This window comes from Magallana gigas, chromosome 6 (genome assembly GCF_963853765.1).
Source record: "Magallana gigas chromosome 6, xbMagGiga1.1, whole genome shotgun sequence".
Taxonomy (NCBI): domain Eukaryota; kingdom Metazoa; phylum Mollusca; class Bivalvia; order Ostreida; family Ostreidae; genus Magallana; species Magallana gigas.
The window spans coordinates 29,732,754-29,750,464 of NC_088858.1; the positions used below are offsets into that span (position 1 = coordinate 29,732,754).

General features: G+C 33.8%; 1 protein-coding gene across 1 annotated transcript in view; it reads left to right on the forward strand.

The window, feature by feature from the left end:
* The window catches only part of LOC105347132 (ubiquitin-like FUBI-ribosomal protein eS30 fusion protein), a 169,605-nt gene that overhangs the window by 24,135 nt on the left and 127,759 nt on the right, over positions 1–17,711 (forward strand). The window lies entirely within an intron of this gene.

Consider the following 17,711-nt stretch of genomic DNA (forward strand, 5'->3'; position numbering starts at 1 on the left):
CATGAGTATACATACACATGTACCTACATTTTTTAAAAAGCTCAAAGCGATGGGTCTTAGGTAATGTATTCAGTCTTTTTATCTTTTGTTCTACATCTTACCTCACCAATAAGGCAATTCATATACTCTGAGTATAATTTCTTCATTAAGTCGATATATACATTGTAATAAAATGAAGCAGTCATCGTCTTTAAAATCACTGAGAGGTTTTCTGTCTTCCAACTCCTTGTTTTTTTTTAAATTTTAATTTTTAACTTAAATTTCTCAAGTTTCGCAAGTTTACATAGATAGTTTATTACAAGTTATATTTTTCAATATCATTAAGATATTTCCTCCATTATAAGCATGGATATACCGTTATACTTAATTGGGGAGCGTCTTAGTCTGTATGGAGTGAAGCTATATTTTTTATTTACATGTACATTTCTTATTTTAGATTTATAAAACAGGATGAAAACTGTTAATTAGATAGCACTCATATGTCTGCTGGCATTGCAGAAAAGGTTCTAGGATTTTAAATGTATCAAATGAACACCCATTGAAATTATTCAACATGCTACCTATATATATTGTGTGTGTGTATTGTCATGTTGTAAATTTTGAATTTCTGGGTGGGTATAAATACAAAATTTACAACATGACAACTAGACAACACTGCCTACTGGGTGTGTATAAAAACAAAATTTACAACATGACAACTAGTTAATTGTCATGTTGTAAATTTTGTATCTACTCCCACCCAGTAAATTCAAAATTTACAGCATGACAGTATCCCGAATGCACGTTATAACCGCATAATCATACAATTTGATTCGAAGGAAAATTTTAATTCATATTCAATACAACGTTATCTCGTTAAACAACCCTTTCAGGCTTACGTCATTCTAAATGATCATGAATACCACGTCCCAAACATTGTCGAGTCGTTTAAAATTGAATTTTTATCACCCGTTAAATTCAAACTTGATCTGTAGTTTCTTATAATAAATCTATACAAACCACGAAGAAACCAGTATAGAAAACCAGGTCGGTACCAAATAGCTGACAAGCAGACGGAAAGACAGCGATAAAGACTATGGTCCCTCCGGTTCCATAGGAAAGGGACTAATAAATACAATTTTGTTGAAAAGGGCTTCAGTTCTGCAAATCTATTTTTATGCCTAAATGAAAAGAAGTCAATAACCTTGCACTAAAATTGCCGAATTTTGGCTGAATTGGAAACATACTTATTTAACTTGTCAATTCCATACACAAAAACTTGCATAAGTAATGTATGGAATCTATTTTGATTTTCAATATAGACGCGTGTCAAATAAATATACCGTGTTGGAATATCAGTAATTTGGTTATGTCATTGTGCATTTAGCAGTTTTAATAGTTCTCTCAAACAATGACCCTTTCAATATCGTAATTTGGATTAAATGAACGGTCGTTTCTCTTTTTCTGTTTCAAAGCAAACGAGCATTTGTTCATGTCAAACAAAGGATTGAGAACATTTGTTTGCTTAAATCTGATTAACCCCATTGTGATTTCGTTTTAATTCAGAACGAAAAAGTGTAGGTCACACCCAATGCACTGAAACGAAAGGTTTTTTCTCAATAACAAATAAAAGCGCGTGCGTTGATATTTTAAGTATTTTCAGCCCTCAATATTAATTGCGTCTCTTGGAATCTGGTCATAATTTTTTTTAACTAAATAAGTAAGTACCACAATACTTATTTGCTCTTTCAATCATTTAAGAAAAAAACCACTTACGTGTAAATGCTGATTGAAACAATATTCATATACAATAAAAAAAAGGAAAATTCCATCCATGTATTTTCATTTACATAATTACATGAACTGTCTCACAGTCAAAAGAAAATAAATGCGTGCAGCTGAACACCTTAATGAGAGGCATTGGTAAGCAAACCTTTCCTCGGTGTCTGAGCACAAGTTGTTCACCTTTCAGATAGATTTCTGGCAATGTGCCAGGTTTTTAGAAAAGAGGACCACCATGCCAAGATTGAGGAAGCGTCTTCTCGCCATACTGGCAGGCCACAGGTATGATGGGAATTCTGCGCATGTTTACATATAAGTAGCTAATAGCCTAGTACATTGTATGTATACATACTTGGACTTGTACCCAGTAGTCCAAATCGGTTGGAGTGAAGTATCATCTCCCATCCTATTATTAAAGTATTTAATTACTGAACAACAGTTGATGTGAAGAAAAGAATAAGAAATTTTTTACTGCAACCAAAAGAATTTGCAATGATTTTTGGTACAAAATACCTTTAATACTGATGATGATGAACCAAAATGCCATTTTCACCTGGAACCTTTTACAACCATGATATGATATCAAAACAGTCTTATTACAATCAATTTTTAATGTTTTCGTATATTTATAGTAATTTTTTTAAAATGATATTGAATCAAAATACTAAAAACCAGACTCTATTGATGAATAAATATACATATCTAGTTAGAATAAAACCAAGTTTGTGAAGGAGGGTGCTTAGCCCCGTGCAAAACGATGACAGTTGTCGTCCTGTTAACATACGTTCGTTTTCCTAGAGTTCAGGTTTGATCAATTACATGTACTTTGCCAAGAACCCACGATAAAGCTCAAATTGAAATTTACAGCTAAACAAAAATGTATCGCAATGTTTGACGACACCATGACAGTTAAACTACGTCTCAGAGAAGCATGATCTACACCCTTACTTCATGAATTATTTAAAATGTTGTTTACCAGGATTTCTCCGAACACTGGTCTTGATAATTATTCCGATTCTTTGTTTGTTTTCCTAATTTAACAAATCGTTTTTTGTATGAAAATGTTTAAATCATCTAATGAAAAAGAAACAAAATGTCGAAGTTTTAAATAATTACTCAAAAGTTCAGTCAATAGATCAATTAACGTTTTGTACTTATTTTATGAATGTTAAAACTCAGTGGTGACGTAAACGAAGTAAGTGAATATTTGTTCGAACAACCACGTGGTTTTTTCGTATACGTTTTTCATTTTTCTTTGAATTGTTAACAAGGTTACCCAATAAATTTACGGACAAACGAGCCGATCCCTCTTAAATTTTTTCCTATAGTTTTATTGCAATGCTATAAAAACCAAAGTACCGAAAAACTAACGGGAGTTGATTTTATCGATGTTTATTTATTTTAAAATCAATGACATGTTATTTTGCATGACAAGTACAGGTAGTTTCAAATCTGCATTTGAATTACGCACATTTTTATAATATGAATTTTCGGACTTTTTCGACACAAGAATGTTGATAAAACCCATTTGAATTTAAAGATGGAATAAATTCATTCAAACTATGAATCAATGATAGAAATATTTCTGGAAAATTTATGGATCCAAGCAACATTGAACCCTCGTCTCGTTCAACCAAACGCTCGGCTATCGCCGTTAATCTCCGACAAGCAAGAGAGACCCTCTGCTTGTCGGAGATTTACGGAGACAGCCGAGCGTTGAGTTGAACGAGACTATATTGAACTCTGGCGTAAGAATACATACAACTACAAAAAATATATAAATTGCTCGTACCATTTAAAATCTGACTATTTTCAAGGTATTTATAAATAAGTTTCCTTGAAAAACAATGCTTTAGCATACATTATTTCGAATTTATCAATTATTCTTAAGAACTAAGTCTTGTCAGCGGCGATGACTTGTGCTTTGGTCCAAACACTGTTTCACTTCCGGTTTGTCAGAGTAACTGCATAGGAGAGTTGATTAAAATCACTTCCCAAAATCAGATGTTGGCGACATAAAGCAAATATATTTTTACTAAGAAAAAAATGTTGACGGTATCCTGTGTCTGTACAGCTTATGATATGTAACTTGTACCACTTATTAGAGCCGATTGATAAGTTTTAAGACTTTTCAGCCTTACCCTTAAAACCAGACAGTTTCTCACTTATTTCAGTTAGGGGTGTAACCTTTACTGATATACAATTTCTAGGAATCGCAATCAAAAGGCAAGGGTGCCACTAGACAACCATTTAATGCCACTAAAAACCATCTGGTGCCACTGGACAACCATCTGATGCCCTAGACAACAATCTAATGCCTTAGAAAACCATCGGATGCCACTAGACAACCATATGATGCCACTAGACAACCTTCGGGAGCGACTAGACAACCATCTGATGCTTTAGACAACCATCGGGTGCCACTAGACAACCATTTGATACCACTGGACAACCATCGGGTGCCACTAGATAACCATCTGATCCACTTGAGAACGATCTGATGCCACTAGACAACTATTTGATACACCTAGACAACCATCGGGTGCCACTAGACAACCATCTGCTGCTACTAGACAACGATCTGATGCCTTAAACAGTTACCCGATTCCACTAAACAATCATCGGATGCCACCAGAACACTATCACAAACATTTGATACCACTGGACAGCCATCTGATGCCCTAAACAACCATCTGATGCCACTTTACAACAATTTGATACCACTTGACAACCATTTGATACCACTGGACATCCATCTGATGCCCTAGACAAACATCTGATTCCACTAATTAAACAATCATTGGATGCCACTAGACAACCATCAGATGTCACTGGACAATATATGATTCCAATAGGGATCAGAAGGTGCCACTCAGCGGTTGATGCCACTGGGCAAACAGTGTTATACCACTAGGTCAGCATTTGATTACAATGTGTCAGCATCTGATGCCCATTGAGCCAAAATCTGATCCTAAAATCTGATCCTAATTTGAAAACATCTGCCATAATCATAATATCCAAATTAAATCTGATGCCACCATGTGCCCCATTTAATGCTGCGGGCCGATTTCGATGTCATAGGGCAATATTTGATATCACTTGGTGATGCCACTTGGCCAAAATTATAAACCATGGGGCTAACAGCTCCTACACTGTAGGTAACTAATACAATAACCTCTCTTGCAATGACAACGAAACATCAATTGCAACGTGAAAAGAAATTTGAATGTTTGGTGAACATACTCATTTTATTCGACAAAATATGATACTTCATCGGTATGATGTTTTACACCTTCTAGGAAGCCACTGGGAACGAACATCTAATTAGGAGAATTAGCCTTCCTTTTCATTGATTAATTGGTGATCGGGGGCTCTATGCACGGGTGTATTAATAATTCATTGTGGTTCATTTTATTCAGCAAGGACCACAGTCGGATTGGGAGCTACTGATCAGTCAAAACCGATTGAATGCATCCAAGAGTAGCTAATTTTGTCAAATGGACTTGCTTTATTAGTGTAAATTTATGTGTCATTCATTTTATATCAATATTTAATGACAACGTTCCAGTATTTGCTCAACAACATTCCAATAATACCTTCAGGGGAAGCCCGGGTGATGTGAAACGTGCAATATCCGGCGAGTCTTCTAAATACCATATTTAGAATATTTTCTTGAACTATTTCGTGTGTAGCTCTATAGTGAAGAGATACTTGAAATTCAGGTTAACATGCATAATTCATTATTTTATTTAATCTGATTGAGTAAATATTTTAATATCATTAAAGAGATGTTGTATTTTGGTTAAAAATTAAGTGTATTTTAATTTTTATTCAGAGTATTTCAGGGTTTTTTTTTAACATTCTTACCTACAGTTTTCTGGGGGGGGGGGGAATTACGCCCCAAATACTACATACTGCTGAAGAAATTCCAGTGAGTAAGTTCCAAAGCCCGACCCAAGTTACAGTAACTTATGCGAAAGATTGTCGTAACATGTATGTACCACCGATGGTGGTGTTGAATGACTTTTAACATTTTGAAATTTTGAATTTTGAAATAAAAGCCTCAAACATGCATATTTCAAAATGACATATTTCAAATAGGGTCTCTCTAGGGGCCGACACCAATAACCCGCCCTACCCCCTGAATACCACTTGATGGTACGTGATAGTCAAGTGTGAAACGAGTCGACCATATGTTCTGTAAAGACTATTAAAATGGCTGTCATTGCTACTTCCCCCCGAGACTTCAACGAAAGGTTACAGAGAGACTCGGAATAAGTGTACCCATCGGTCTGAATGATCGTATCAAGGCCTACCAAATCCAGCGAGAACTTCGATATTTATCGCTTGATCGCATTCTCTACCGCTATAACTCACACGGAATGAATATTACGTGAATTTTGACAGACAAATATATTGTTTACACCGCGGAGCTTCCTGTAAATTAGAATGTTTGTAATTCGCAGACAAATTCAATCAACGAAGATGAAGATCTGTAGCCCGCTTGACCTATGTAACAGGGGTCGACAACCCTGAGCTTCCTTCACTCCTGGAGGAGTATCACCACTTTATTCTGTCACGCAGAAAATCTAAAGACTCTAGTCACCACAAATTGCTAGTTTTTATTGCCTTAATAATGTATCATTGTAAGCTTTTGGTACACTGATTTCCGTCGATGACAGAATCAAACGACGACAAGAGTAAAAGAAGGACACGAAAGATGGTCGATGCCGGGCCTCCTTAATAATGCATTCATTGCTTTAATTAAATGAATGTCGACACGGAGTACCAAAAGAATCGGTGTTGATTAATATTTGCTACCCGTTGTTCCTTGTCTTAGACAGAGGATGAAATTCTCTTTGATCAATCAAATAGAGGTTTTATCAAATAAGGAAAGGTTGCAGTTCCCCGGGGGAGACATTCAAATTGTGCCAACGGTCATCATAATCGCCAGTACAATTTGATCAGGGGTAGCATTAAAACCCTGACATAGTACTAAGGCAGCTGGCGAACAAAGTCGATCAAACCAGCTCCGTGCAAGTCTAAAGTGTTGGTTGGATGGAGCGGTCCCGGGGGAAATATTGACCTGTTAGTTCTGGACTGGTTTCAATCAAAGGAGGACGTGTACGCAACTAAAGAGCCACACCATATACAATGTAATCGATAATCTGATCACCGTGACCTCTAACATGTGTATGATTGGTTGAGTAGAGGGACTAAAATAGAGTCCTTTGTAGTCGGACGTAAACTAGTGTATAGCTTCCATTTTCAATGCAGGGTATTCTTTATGTTTGATTCATACGGGCATTTAACTGTTCTGTGATTTTTTTTTTCGGGACTACAATCAAAACTTCATTAATTAAAATTAAAAAATCCTTATCTTTATTAAACCTTTTGATTATGACCGATATTGTACAACTGTATATGTATTGATTTTTTACAAGATGGTTTTCAGCGATGTTTTGATTTAGAGGCAAAGCAAAGGCTTAAAGAAAAAAAAGTCGGGTTTCTTTAGGGTAAATCGCGAAATTAAGTCGTCGCGAATGAAAGCGGGTATATAGTATTCTAATAGATACTGTGGTTTCATCAATATTCGTTGAATACCAATTTTCGTGGATTTCGTTGTTTAGTTGATCCACGAAATTAAATGTTCATTGAAGTGCAATTTTTTATTAACATTTTGTATTGATAGGGTCACTGGCCACGAATTTACGTATCCTTGAAACTGTGATTTTCACTTTATCCACGAAAATTGATGCCCTTGAATATTAATGACGTTGAAATTGGGACCAAGTCATAGATTTTTTTTCAAAGCACGTTGATATGGTCGATATTAATGCACTTAAATATAGTGTGCATGGTTCGGTCGAAATTATTGACACTTTTAAATATGACTTAGAAAATTATTAGAATCCATACAAGTATAGTTTAGCTTGATGAAATATCAAACAATGAATCCATGAGATTTTTTACCTACTAGTAACCTGCTGAGCTATTATTGGTCGGAGAAAAAGCTTATGTAATTAAAAAATGAACATATCTTTATACTTGGTAAATCTGTACACGTATACATGTAGAAAATTTACAGCTTTAAAAATCATCTCTTACTTCGTTCGAAACAATGTTCTAATCAAAAAAAAAAAACGATTTAAGATGGCTCACTACACCTTGAAATATTTTCTCAATTCAGCAGAAAATTACTTTAGGCCTAAAAAAAAAGTTGTATGTTTCGGGTAACCCGATCTAACCTACAAAAATGGCCCGATCCTACCATTTTTAGATGTCTGATTTTATCCGACTGTGAATTTTATCTTATTTCCAATAAAAATACGTTTTTAAATATGAAACAAACAAACATTCTTAGGATTCAGGCAAAAAAAATAGATAAAATAAAAAAAATCCCCACCTACCTAACCTAATTTTTTCATCAGTGTTACCCTAAACACACTAATTTTTTTTTTAGGCCTTATCATGATAGATAGCATGATGGATAAGAAGTATTTTAAGTCAAATCGGCAAAAAGGTGTGCCATTTTGGATAAAAAGTTATATTTTCAAAAATTCAATTAAGGGCCCAGGCGGATTCGAACTCATGATCTGCGGTTCACAATCCCAATACTTTAACCACTGAACTATGACGATATTCAACCAAATCGATTGGAACATACAATTTCACAAAACACTTAAATCGCCATCTTAGGACGTAGTGTCTTAAAAAGTATATGTATATAAGTCTAGATGCTGTAGGGTACTTTAATTTGTGGAAAACAATTAATGGCCTATATTTCAAATGCGTTAATTGCATAAGCTTATAAACAAACGTAATGGTATAATATATGTATATCAAATACAATGTAACAGTTTTTTAAAATTAATGCAAAAAGTTTTTGACTTGACATAAATGTACCTACTTTTGAGTTGATAATGCTTTAAGGGTGATACATATAGCTACCTGACTTCATACCATGAACTAATTTATTTGGTTTATATTTGAGAAGTTGGTATAATGTATATGCTTAGATGACAATAATTATTAGAGAAATTATTGATTGTAGTTTATTTACTAAAGTTTCGTGAAAAATAGGCTGTTTAAAATTAATTCTACGTTTAACGTAGCATGAAAATTTAAAAAAAAAACCTATGAGGGAGGGAGGAAATCAATTATAAACAAACAAAAATTTCAAACAGCTAGGTATTTAACTTGTGTGTCAGTTTAATGTGTTAATGTATGTGTTAATAATACATGAACACTTTGAATTAATACACATTGTAAATTTATCCCAAGTCAATTTTTGCGCTTTCCAAGGAGAGACTTTTTCCTTATAAATAAAATGAATATTAATGTGGAAAGATGAGGGTGCCTTCTTCATGTTATCAATTTTCGTGATATAGCAACTTGACTGTATCTGTGGTTGTCCCCTTCCCGATTTCAGTGACAGTATATATAATTCAGCAGTGCATTGCCTGCTAATTAATTAATAACTAAGTCAAATTTATACATATTTTTTCGAAGCGCGTTAAATATCTCCAAGATAAAAATGCACACTCATAACGAAGTTTTGAAAAAAAAAATCGAACTGCGTTGTCTGGGTCTCATACCTTTAAAAAGGCTCTATCAGAGTGAGTAATTTTATCAAAGTGCATTTCTGCAGGTGATCAAAATAGTTTATTACAATATAGTAAAGTCCCTGTATACACATATATGCTACAGTGAAATATTGGCATTGTTCACTATAAAACAGATGCAAGTACTTACCTAATGATCCATACATACATTATGCAGTTATATACTCGCGTTCGAACAAAAGCGTCGTTCGTTTCTTCACCATAGCGGAAACTCTAAACAGCGTTTATGGTCAACATATTGTATGCATGAGAAGGTACATGTATGATTTTTGTAGCAAGGAGTGAGACCCCGGTCCCCGGCCTCACAATTGTTTACAACACATCAGCATTTCTAATCAAAGCTTCTTTTGCATTTGTATAACCTAGGAATGCTTAATTTGCATATAGGTGCAATAAAAATATATTTTTTTTTGTTTCATCTTTGAAAGGAGAGATAGATGTTAATTAATAAATGATAAATCCCAGACACTTCATTCACTTTCGCAAGTTAATGGAAAAGCTGCACTGTGGAGGAGAAAAAGTGTTCATGATATTTATGCAAGATAGGACTGGCTCAGTTTGACTAATTACAATTCAAAGGTGCGTTCACTTGGCATCGCTTCGAATCTCGTGATCAAGACTCCCATGCCTTTCCGAGAAAAAAAATCCAGTGTCCTTTTTAACGTTAAGGTACTCAGTCACGGTGAAGCTTTGAATATAAAAAAATCAAAACAATATCCATTCTCTGAAAATATATACATGATTTGAAACAGTGTACAGTGGAATTTTTTTCATTAAAAAAATTGAAATGTATGTACCAGTAACAATCGATCCCAGTAAGACAATAAAGAAGTCAAATAACAAGAACATTTCTGTAGTTTATCGATGTGAATAAATTTGTAGCGTTTTATCATTAAAAAAATGGTGTCACAGTGTAAATTTTTTTTTCAATGTTACAATTTGATTAAATTTGTCTACTTTTTTAATTGGTATAATTGCGTTAAATTCAATAATGTACGATATGTGAGTATTTTTATTTCCTTTTGCCATCTGATATAGCCTAACGTTATTATTAACTTTCTGCTATGGTTGTAATGGAAGGGAACGAACCGTCAATAGCTCCTAAACGTATAGAGTTCAACTCTACTTAAACATAAATTCTTGGAATGAAGGGAAAAACTTACCTAATGATCCATACAAAACTTTTCCCTTTAGGAAATATAATTCCTGTAGGTTTTTTTTGTTTTGTTTTTTTTTTTTACAAAATCCCACAGGATTTTCATTATGTCCAATAACAAATCATTCACATGGTGTATATGGATTTTTACGAAACTGTACCTTAAGCGGGTGCAAAATGCCATCTTAGCATCCGGCACAGCGTTTATTGCGTAATGATAACTAAAGTCTTTTTGGGCTTATACATATGTGTAAATATATACAGATAGTGCGACAACGCCTTGACCAGTTAGTGCTTATAATGGAGACCGAGAGCCAGGCCCGAGGGAAATCTTCGACCAATCTTGGCACAAAGCTACCGACAGCAGCAACAGCAGTCATTGTATTTGTCAATTTTTTTTATTTCAATGTATCGAAAATGTTTTTTTTTCATATAATTTGCTAATAGAGTTGATTTATCATAGCACACACGCAAAAAATCAGTACATAGCCCGGGGTCTATGTTAACGCAGATAACTTGATTGTCTGTCGATTTTTATAATTAATGTCTGTTCTGTTATCTCTCTGAACAATGTATATTTATTTTTCTCTTCAACTTCTCGCTGGAGATGTTGAATGACGCCACAAAACGAAAATTAACCTTAACTTTTTAACATGAAAACAAATAGCTAAAGTAGCAGCTTCAGTGAAGAAATTTTCAGCATCTGTGCTCTTCTAGGTTATAAGATTTTCATAATAAACAATGCTTTAAACGACATAACAAAGAAAGAAGCACAAGGCCATTTGTTCGTTTAGAATTCGAAAGTACATTCCGAGACGAGCTGGTTGAGTATCGTAGAATTTAGGTTGTTATATAATTTTTTTTTTATGTACAAAAAAAAAATGAAAATATTTGAAAAAACTTCTTATTTTAAGTACATGTAGGTTAAAGGACAGTTATTTTAGACAGAAAGTTAAAAAAGTGTTGAAGTTCATGCAAAGTAGATCTAGTATATTTCTTTTATGCAGTCTGCAAAACAAAGGCACGTCGTCTTTAGTTCCACAACTATAAGACACATGGTTGCTTTTTCAGGTGTTTGGGTTTTTAAAGGGCATGGTCACGATTTTGGTCAAATTTTATTTTTCTGTTTTAATTATTTACAATGCTTTATAAATGCGTTTCCAATGATCAAATGAAATCTGCGTGTCATTTGTTGAGTTATAAGCGAGTTACAGAGCTTACAATTCTTCGTCATGTAAACAAGGCTCGTGCCCTGTTTTTGTTTACAGAGGTTCAATATACCAGTAAAAGATCTTTTTCCAGCATATTTGTCTATCTTTTTATTTATATTAAGCATAGATAGACAGTTCCTAACGTTTAAAACATTGGTTTTAGGTTTAAAACTGAAATTTTTACTTCAACATTCAAAATGTAAACAAAAGCTTTGTTTACATTACGAAGAATTGTAAGCTTTGTAACTCGCTTATAACTCAATATTTTTCGATACTTAGTTAATTGGTGTCCTTCATGTACATGTAGTATGCAACTTTCATTGCTATGACCTTAGGTCGAAGAATTAACAAAAGTATACACCTGTCAGTGATATTGTTGCAAGAAGAGTTCGCCCATCGCCCAACATTACTTCAAAGTACAACGTTGATTTTACTCATCTTAACCAAAAACTGTAAAATAAAGTTTTTTTTCTCCAAAAAAGTGTGAAACAAATATTCGTTTTAAACAAGTGAGTCACGACCCCTTCAGGAATACGCCATCTGTGATATGACAAATCCAGTGGAGAGCTGTCCCTGATCAATGCTTGTGGTGGGAAAATTAAGGAGTATGGCATGCATTCTCACTGGTGCATTATCGGCTGTGTCTTATTTCATTCCAATTCAATGGATTTATTTTTTCTTAAAAGCTGTCAAAAGTCTGATGTTTGCATTCCAAATCTGAGCTTTGTTGAGTATAGTTTGATAATTTGCCCTCTTAGAGTTACAAACAAATTACAACCAAAAAAAGGTCACTCGTATTATAATAATGTAACTCATTTTTAACAACATTTTGTTTTGTATCTTTGAGTGAACATAATGTGCAGAGATAGAGATAGTATGCCAAAGTGTTATGTCGGAATACACACAAAATATTATATTTAGTCATGCACTAGAACAATTTTTTTTTTACTTTTGTCTAATGACATTTTAGTGTGTTTGCATATGATTGCAATAGAGTATTTGATCTAAGTGTTTGTATATCATGATTGAATTTTTGGCTACTGTCTAAATCAGAATTTTATAATAATGGTACAACAACAACTCGCATAAAAGGTATATGTAAGATACAAAACATAAACAAAAACAAATTAAAAGTAGATATCAACTCAGTAAATCTATAATAATCTTTATACTAGTTGTCTATTATAAACAAGTGCATTGTAACATTTTCGATTTTTTTTTTGAAACTACATCTAGTATGAGCGCAAAAATGCCAGGCTGTGCCTGAAATGATTATCAGACACTGTGGTGTATAACCTGATAATTCTACAACAAACTTTGAAAATAAATACCAAAAAAAAACAATAAAAAGAGTTTAAGTATGGTATTTGTTAATTAGAGAAATGCAATCAGGCAGTAAAAAACTCCTGTAAGAATTTTAAAAGGAATATCCTACTGTAAAAAAGGATAGACTTTCTAAGTTGGTTATCTCACCTGGCAGGTGACAAGACACAGTTTCATTTGTACAAACAGTACAATCAACCAGAATCATCATTAAAAGTCATTTTGGCAATGACATAAGCGCTTGCAGGGAGCGTGTTTCTGATTTGTTTATTTTACTGCATTAATTTCTAAGTTGTATATGAGACAATAGACCGTCAAACGACGTCATTCTTGTCATGAATACAATGAAAGAGACTTTCAAGTATGCTTTAAAGGTTTAATCACACTAGTCTAGTACTTTTGACATATCGTCATAGAAAAAGTCAAGGGATTCTGTCACAATTTCAATACAATAATCTATACAATCATACTCATCAAACTCTTTCCAAGAAGTAGAGAAATACTTGTGAACGATCTCAACGACGTCGCCGCGTTATAAGAACAGAATATTACACGGCATTCATCAAATGATCATGTGGTAGATAAATCTATGCGAGCATAGTCTTGATACCTTTGGAAGTTTGAGGAATGTATCTTGATTTGAGCGTAATGGTTGCTATTTGCCAGGTCCGATCCTCTTATTAGTGGACCGGCCCTCTCTGTTGTTTTCGGTCAGTCTTGGAGCGTGTTCAATATCCATTACCATGATAGATGGTGGAGCGCCATCGTCGCCTGACAAGTTCTATTGCAAACATACATCAAACGCACTTCATATCTACATGCAAATTCTTTCAATATTCCATATAATGAATTGGAATACATTTTTCTCTGCTATGCTTGTAAATTCAATCCATATAGAATTAATACGTCTGTTTGGAGGAATTTCTAGATCTCTAATACAATCCCGGGAAGTCGGTTCTAATTGGTGCGTCCAACCCAGTAATCCTTTAGGATCTGGACTATTCTTTTTCTTGAGTCGAAGAAAGGTCAGAGACGAATAACGGGATTCGGCGTACCAAAGACGACTTTTTCCTGAGAGAAATAGATTTATTAAAGTCTTATAAAAGCGTCGATCATTTCCTTCCTCGCCTGCTTTGGTTTGTGTTATGCGGGTAATCTGATCTGCAGCTTTCTTGGGAATTGAGATTTTTGCTGTATTCGGTGACTCTATTGGAACGAAATATTGGCAATTGGTTGGTGTGAAAAATGTACCTCGGTCGAAATAAGACATAAGAGAGGAAACACACGAAGAATAGACTTGACAGAATGTGTTTACAATGTATATATCAGTTACAAAAATAAAAGAAAAAAAAACTTAATGCATCTAATCCATTTGTTGCAGATGCGCCAGTCTGAGGAAGCTGTTGTTTCACAAGCTTATCTCCAAAAATGTAATGTTAGTTGTATACATTAACAAAATGCATTTCACAGCAGAACATGAGGTGGTTGATAAAGTGGAAATAAGTAGACTTGTTTTAGTATATATAGGGCTTTGTTGAACGCTTAACTTGATCTCGCTTTATGGAATCATAACACTCACAAAACTTTACGGAAAACGTTGGAATCCAATAGATGAAACAAAACCAATCCATTGTAAACTTGAAAGAGATTGATACATGACACTACCGGATGTGTCTTATTGTGTCAGTAGCAGAAAGATGTTCATAATTCATCATGTATTGTATACAACCACAGATGTCTCAGCAGTTATTTAATCACAAACATGCTATTGACACCCATTTATACAACAATTAACGTTTTATATTTCGCGCAATGTGCACTCTGCATAACATTGTTCAAAAATTCAACAAATACCACGCTGATTTATTTAATTGTCTTCGGCTGCATTTGAGTTCTTTTGAGTTATCTAATTTAATTAGTTAATAAGACAATTAGTACCCTTATATAAAGTAAAAAGTGCAACAATTTTCTGCAATTTGGATCGTTTTTCTTTTCCTTTCTTTTTCTTCCATTGCATAACCAAGTGTTTTATCGCAATAAAGTGCCGAAATTTGCTTGTGACGTCATCTAATGGTCTTTTAAATGCGTTTCAAGATATCTTGAAGCATTTCCTCCGAAAATTAGAAGTGAAAAAAAATAAGGCAAAATTGTGCTGACGAACGTTGTTAGTGGGCCGACTACGAAGACATTGGGTCCAATGGCTGACCTTAAACAGTGCGGGGAGTCCATAAAGTGAAGCGCTTGATTCATGACCGTGCTTCAAAGACCATATCTAGACTTGCCGACGATCGAATCTGACAACACAAACGTGGGTGGTAGGGATGTCGGTTGCAAATGAATGAAGATTTAAATTCATACGTTTTTCCTTAACTATAACAAGAACAGCAATCTGATAAGACAGTATCTTTGCGGTAGCATAGAGGATGCAAATTGAAAATCAAGAATATGACGTAACACCGGTTACACAATACCAGTGTTGATGCTTTCCATTTCCTCCACATTCTACCTAAGTAATTTTAATTTTTGAAGAAAAAAAATGATAATACGATGTAGTATTATGTGAATTGTTTTATCACTACTAAAGCAGTGAAAAGTAATTAGAGGCGTCAGCAGTGCCAACGTTTTCTTGATAGACACTTCTTTTTCCGTCACAAGTTTTGTATTTCATGGCCCGTAAACGTGATAAAATGCATAAATGACCTGTCAGAATCGCAATATGGCGGAATGAATACGTTATCATCACTGAATAAGCGAAAATCGACAAAAGACACAGAAATGAAATAAGAAAAACTAGAGAATTCACTGGTCGCCGTTTGCTCTTGATATGTACTAGAATGTCACGCTGCAGTATTTACACCACACCTCGGAAGGGAAATCCAATAGTTAACCAGATTTATATACTTCTGAATACCACAAAATATCAAATGGAACCATTTTAACAAGACCTTGGACTTTCGGTTTGACGTAGCTATCTAATTCTTGCGTCAAAACAAGTTTAAAATGACGCGTTTCAAGCGAAATATGCACCGATTGCGTAGTCTGAATTGGAAACTTTATGCGTGTTTTGTAGATTTTCATAAGGCTTTTGATACTGTTATAGATAATGGGATAAAAAATGAAACTTCTTCAAATAGAAGTTGCACAGAAATTTTACAATATTGTCAAAGAAATGTATCAAAGAAGTATTTCATGTATAAATATTCATGATCGACAATACTGATTTTTTCAAATCCAGCAAGTTGTTAAGCAAGATGATTACTTGAATGAATTGCCCAAATACATTTTGTACATGGATAACTCTTGAGATTCTTTTAATCTAAATGATCACCTAATTTACTGTTTTATGTATGCTAGTGATTTATTTTTGCGATCAAGCACTTCAGTTGGTGTACAGTCAAAACTAAATATACTGGGAAAATATTGTTATGATTGGTGTCTTAGTGTAAACTTATCCAAGACAAAAAATTATGATTTTTAACAGAGTAAGAAAAATTGTCAGAAAATTTTTCTTTTCAAAATAAGTTGATTGAGTGTGTTCAACAGTACAAATAACTTGGTGTTTACTTTTGTAATTCTGGTTCCTTTGCCTTCGCTCAAAATGAATTATATAAAAAGCATGCTCAAAATTATCGAGAGAAATGATATCCAATTGCCATAGTGTCAATATTTACCTTCATTTATTTGATCCTACAATTTCTCCTATTCTTCTTTATTGTTGTAAAATTTGAGGTGCTTTTAACCCCTTTGCGTCAAATTTAAAAACAAAGATGTTATAATGGACAAAATATTTGAAAAATAATGATTATATCACATTTTAAATTAAAATGAAACAATGCACATTAAATACTGCAAGGCTATTCTTGTGTGCATAGAAAGTCAACTAACTTTGCGGTTTTATTTGAGCTAGGTAGAAATCCATTGTATCATAAAATTATTAAAGCCTTGCTATATCATTGGTTTCGACTTGGAACATTAAATCCATTTTTGTCCTACTCAACGAAGCGTACTCGGTCTCAAAAAGTTTTCTCCTGCACAATAATCCGTCATGGTTTGCATCTATCTACAAAGTTTTGGGTCAGTTATCTGATTTCAAAGTATTGACTTATCAAAACAAAAGTACTTACTCATTTAAAAAAGAAGTCATCATGTATTATAAGACAGTATTTTATAAACCTATGGTATACTAGCTATAGTAAAGAAAATGAACAGCCAAAAACAAAAGGCAAACTAAGAACTTATTCCACCTTCAAAAACAACTATGGAAAGAGCACAATCACCACATTATCACGATTAGAGGAAAAATATAACTAAACTCCGCATTTCTACACATCAGTGAAGTATCGAAAAGGGACGACAATGCGGAGTTCCCCGTGTTCTAAATGTAATATACAGGAGGTTGAAGACGAACAGCAGTTTTTGCTTATGTGTTCAAAATATAACAACTGAATTAATGGAAACGATCCCCGATATCAGCCCAAATTTCTCCTCTTTGACACCTGCTGAAAAACTGATATAGATTTATAATAATGAAAAAAAAAGATTTTTATGCTTATTTGCAAAATTTATTTTTGAAAATAGTAAAAGAACTAAAGTATACAAAAAAATAAATCTGTTATCATGTACATGCATGCTTTA